We start from the raw sequence: 5,880 nt of genomic DNA on the forward strand, positions 1-5,880 counted from the left end.
CCAGAGCCTGTGCTCCACAGCGGGAGAGGCCATAACAGTGAGAGGCCTGCGTACCGCAAAAAAAAAAAAAAAAAAAAAAGAGCCTGCCATGTTGATGAATTATTTAAACCTCAGCAGCACTCAATTTATGCAAATCCGATTATCTGTTTAAGGGCAGGTTGGCTTGGAACAGCTTGTAGTTGTGATACTTATTATTATTATTATTTTTCGGCTGAAAAACTGGCAAATTCAGTTGAAAGCAGACTTTAATTTCACCCTAGGACAGCTCAGCCCAGAGCTACGTCTTGATGGGGGTGGGAGGTCCCTTCGGGTTCCCATGGGACTGTTTTCCACCCTGATGTTTCCATATCATTTAGGCCTGAGAAGGGCCTTCCAGACCAGCTGGTTCAATGCCTTCCTGTTGCAAAGGAGGAAACTAAAGTCCAGAGAGAAAAATCGACCTGCCCCAGTTACATGCAGGGTTTGTTTTTGTTGGATAACTGCTCCAAATCTTGCTCCAGATATGAGACACTTCCTCCTTAAACTATTCTGCCTTTGTGCTGGGAGATCAATACCAGAGCTCAGAGGCCTTCCCTCCATGTCTGTGTGGTTTAACGAGTGATAGACAGCTTCATGGGGCAGCATAGAAGAAAACGGATCCTCCAGTCTGGAGGCAAGAGACCCAATCTCTGACTTGCTCTAGGATTTGGGCCAATACCTAGTCCCTCTCTAAGCTTCAGACCCAGCTCTCTGAGTGAACTGTGAAAGGATTAGCATTGGACTAAATGATCTCTACCAGTGTTTCCAGCTCCAGTCGTGTGAAACACAGCACCCAGGGCTGGTATCATGGGTGAGTGGCCTGTGCCACCCACACAGAGCCCCACACTCAGAAGGGCCCCGCTCCTGGGTTAATGCTGTGCTGTTGCCATCTTGATATTCTTAACACATTTTCAACAAGACACCCTGCATTTTCATTTTGCACTGGGGCCCACAAATTATTTAGCTGATCCTGAAAAAACATTTCTCAGGGGGATAAAACAAGAAGCTGAAGAACCAACTTCCTTTGTCCTGCATTTTCCCAGGCAGGCTGTGGCCAGGTGGCCCAAGAAAGAAGCACTCACCCATTCCTTCCCATGACCCCAGAGGAACTGGATGCCATTTGCTGTGTCATGTAGGTACTTCCATGAGGCTTTGGATGGCTGAGCTGGAGACTTGGAAAGGAGGAAGGGACTAAATAGATTTGGCTTTAGGAAGATCACCCTTGGTAACTGGGGTAGAGGATGAAATGCAAGGGATGGGACTGGAAGCAGAGAGGAGGCAGGCAATATCCCCAACACTCCCAGCAAGAAATGATAGGACTGGACTGAGGTGGAATTTATTGCACGAGCAAAATTAGAGCCATGAGTGAAAAATGCTCATTAAGGTGGCATCTGGTTCTCAGGCTCTGTGACAGCCTCTTTATATTCTCCACTGCATACCTATGGAAACTCGAGGTAAAAGCTCACAGAATCACCTAAAACTAAGAGCGGTAACCAGCCTAATATAGAATCAAAGAGAGATTTCCACTAACTCTAAAGCAGGTAGATTTGAACTAAGAGAAACCTGTCTTACTTTTTTTTTTTTAATGAAAACTGAGACCACTTGAAGAAAAGTAAGAAGGGACTTTGCACTTCCTCCTTGTCTCTAGACCCCGGGACCATTAAAATCAGAAAGTAGGGCAGCCATCCTTCCACTGGGAGGCAGCCAGGGTGTTACTCTTCCCCCCACTCCATCTCCTCTGCCCTCTCCCCTCCCTCCCCTTCCTTTTGTCTGCACTCAAGCAGAAACAGTAATTCGGAATTTTCAACAGAAAATGTGTGTGTGTGTGCGCGCGCGCACGCGTGCGCGCACTCGCTAATTATGCCATATTCCAAGCCTTGGAGTTCAAGGCCTGCAAATGAGATGCTGAAGACAGAAAAAGGAACAAGGGATGAGCCACATGTCACTGCATGCTGGGAATTATGTCTTACCCAATTAGAGAACTGCTGCAAATCGAGAACTTAGCTGTGGGCTGCATCCTTCAGGCTGTCCTCCTGAAGACTAAAGAGGGGGTTTAGCCATCATCTCTAAGAACAGAGAGTGGGTCCAGAACAATTCTTATACCCTGTATTTTTATAGGATTTAGATATTTACAGGTTTAGATTTTCTTGAAGATGAACAATAGGAAAAAAAAGCCAATAAACTTCTTAGGTTGCAGATCAAGAGAAGAGACCTATGATGAAGGTACCTCTCTTTAGCCTCCAGAAATAAAGAAGAAAACACAAAAGAACTCAGGAAACCATTTTGTATCCTTGGCAGACATTAAGAAGACATGGTCTGCTGGAAAAAAAATCAGAAACTCAAAGGAGGAAATATGAGCCCTGAGAAGGATGTTGGATGAGATAAGGAAGAATATCAATTACTCTTTAGTCAAAGATCGTTAAATTAAAACAAACTATAATTACAGACTGTGGCGAATGCACGAACAATGAGAACATAGCATATCAACACGGATGGAATATTGCCAAAGATTTATCCCAAGGAATATTCACAGCCTTTAATAATTTCCTTAGGTAGGAAAGAGAAAAAAATATGGACTTGATATTCAACTTCAGAAGTGAGGTAGAGGATCACGGAGTTAGCTCAAGGAAAGTGGAAAGAAGAACAGAATATATTTAAGAGAAGAAATGAAAATATGAAAAAAGAAAAGGAGAATTGGTAAAGAAATTTAGGATTTAATTTTTTTGGAAAAAGACGAGTACAAAACAATCTTTGACAATCTCAATAACTGAAAGGGATAAAACACAAGTAGTCGACATTGAACAGGAGAAAAGGCATTTAAACTCTGATAAACCAGAAATTTAAGTAAAATACTACGTAAAACTTTTTGTTAATGAATTTGAAAATCTGAATAAACTGAATGATTTTCTAGAAAAGATAAAAATAAAATGAAATAAAAATGACCTTAATGGATATGACACACGATAACAATAAGTATGACAGAACTTGGGGGAAAATCTCAAAGAACTACTTCTAAAATGGTGAACTCTCAAGTGGGTAGGTAAATTCTTCTAAACCTTCATAAAACAAAGAACTCCTATTTTATGTAAAATTTTGCAGAGGATAGAAAAACATGGAGAGCAAACTAAGTTTTAGAATATGAAGCAGCAATTTTGACAGAATTTTGAGAGAAAAATTAGTGATTCAAGATTTTATACCCAGTCAAATATAATCAACAGAAAGACTTTCCCAGCTATGTAAGGGCTCATGAAATACCACCCACAATAGAGGTGACATGTCACATTAGTGGAAAAGAAAGGATCAGTTAATAAATGATGTTGGGATGGTTGACTATTCATAAAATACATGGATTTATATCATTACCTCATATAGATTACTCAATTCCAGTTAGAGTGAAGACAAGAAAATTTTTAAAAAGCATATTTGGGTTAAAAAATGATAAAAAATATTAACTTAATTGCAGAATGGGGAAAACCTTTCTAAGTATTAAAAACATAAAGTAAAGGTAAATATTGGTAGATTTAACTAAATAAAATAAAGCTATTGTGCTTCAAAAACTCCATAAACAAGTTCAAAAGATAATATAAACTAAGGAAATGTTGACAGTATATATGGCAGACAATGATTAAAAGATTCATACACAAGGAAAAAAAAAGCTCCAATAAGAAAATGGGCAAAGAAGGAAGCGACAGCATTGTGTAATTTAACCATCAATCAAATGTTGCTTTCCTTTCGACTTCCCCCAGCCTATTTTTGGTATGTTTCAGTGTTCTGTAAAATTTTCTTTGATAATTCAAGATGTCTCTGATTTTTAAATATACACACAAGATATATTCTTTCTTAAGACAATAAAAATATTTTCATGGAACTAAGTGAAAAAAATGGGCAAAGGATGTAAGTATGTAATTTAATAACAAATGAAATACAAAGAGCAAATAATCAATCTCACGGATGATCAAAGAAACAAAAATTAAAACAATGCTGAGATGGCATTTTCACTCATTAAACTGGCAGAAATGAAAGAAGATTGCTATCCCCAATGCTAAGTGACCCTGTGGAGGAAAATGGGCATTTTCATGCATGGCTGGTGGTTATCAAATAGGTACCTTCTCTGTGGAAGGCAATTTGGGCAAATGTGACAAAAGCCTTAAATGTATCCATTTCTTTGACCCAGGAATTATATTTCTAGAAAGGGATCCTGTAGAAATAACCAAGTATTTATATATATATATATATGTGTGTGTGTGTGTGTGTGTGTGTGTGTGTGTGTGTATGCATGCAAAGGTTTATGTGTCAGGACATTTATTGGGGCGTTATTTAGAAGAGTGAATTCTAAAATCAGGAGATTTGGTTAAATTATGTGCCATGATGTGGAATACTGTGTAGCCATTAAAAGTGAAATAGAGAAAGAAATTTAATGCCACATGAAATGCTGATATTATGTGGTTGAGTAGAAAAAGTGGAGGACAGAAAACCCAATGTATGTGGCCTAATACATACGTGAGTGTGTGTGTGTGCATGTATATGTAAGTCTGGGTGCCAGCAAGCACATGAGTGGGAGGAGACTTGGCTGACATACACCAAAATATTAACAGTGGTTTTTCTTCCTTACGCTTTTCTGTATTTTTCAAAATTTCCACAGTGCCCATATGTGACTTTATAATTTAAGAAAATATTTAAAAAATCAAACACAATTCTCCATCATGATATATCACCCATTTTATTTTTTTTTTTATATCTTTGTTCATGTAGTCAAATGTAACCCAGATGCCAGCACAGGCCCCCTGATTCTCTAATCCAGTGTAGGAGTGTTTGGACTCTTCTCCCAGCTTTGCAGAGTTTCTGTGTCCCACTGCTCCCTGGCTTTGCTTCGCTCCTCATCTGTGTTCCTATGCTTGATTTTTATTTTCCTTTGCATCCATCTGGGCACAGATCCAGCCACTTCCCTCAGTGCCCAAGCAAGCCCTGCACTGTCACTTGTGCACGAGTTAGTAGCTTGACCGAAGTGCGGGGGCTCATGGGAAGGCCTCCCGCATCCTACAACAGGGGGTTTCCTGCCTATGTGCCTGCTGCATCTCCTTTCCCTTCCCTCCTGAACTCCTCCTCCAAGGCCACCCTTTCCTGGAGTCACAGGAAAGGTCTCCCCCTCCTCTCACCCAGATTAGTTCCCACATTTAGCCCACTTCTTTCCAAGTAATTTACCCAAACAAACGCATTTCCTTAACAGAAGAATTCTGGTGAGGACCGGGAGAGAAGTAAAAATTTCTCCATCTTGTTAGATCAACATATTTTGTAAAGCCTTATGCAAATGCACTTTCCCCCCCTTTAAAATTTTGTCACTGCCTTTTTACTTACATCATAACATTTTTTCAGATTGCTACCCCATTTCTAAAGTTATTCTATTTTTATTGGAAGAATAGGTGATCCACTGATTAAGACTACTTTTCTCTAAAAATATCTACATTTGCCTAATTCATTTTGACTGCTGTATTCTCTCCACATTGCATTAGACTGAATTGCTGAGGTTTTGAAGGAAGGCTAACATGGACTGAGGACCTCTTACCTGCTAGGTAATGGGCTAAGTGCTGGGTCTGCATTACCCCATAGGTGCCGCAAATCCTTTCTGGAACAGGGCGGGTGTGTAAATACCTTCTAAAACTACACGCTCTCATTCGACCCTCACAGCCACCTGGGCAGCATCCCAGTCACAGGTAAGGAGACTGAGGCCGACAGGAGTGAACGTTGCTGTAGATTTCATGGCGGGTAATTGCAGTTTTAGGAGTCAGTCTCAGCGCAGCTCACACATCCTGAGTGACTGTGCTTTCCAGGCACCAGGCAGTCTTCCTGTGGTGCTCCTGACCC

Source organism: Mesoplodon mirus (genome assembly GCF_964341445.2).
Source record: "Mesoplodon mirus genome assembly, chromosome: 1".
Taxonomy (NCBI): Eukaryota; Metazoa; Chordata; class Mammalia; order Artiodactyla; family Ziphiidae; genus Mesoplodon; species Mesoplodon mirus.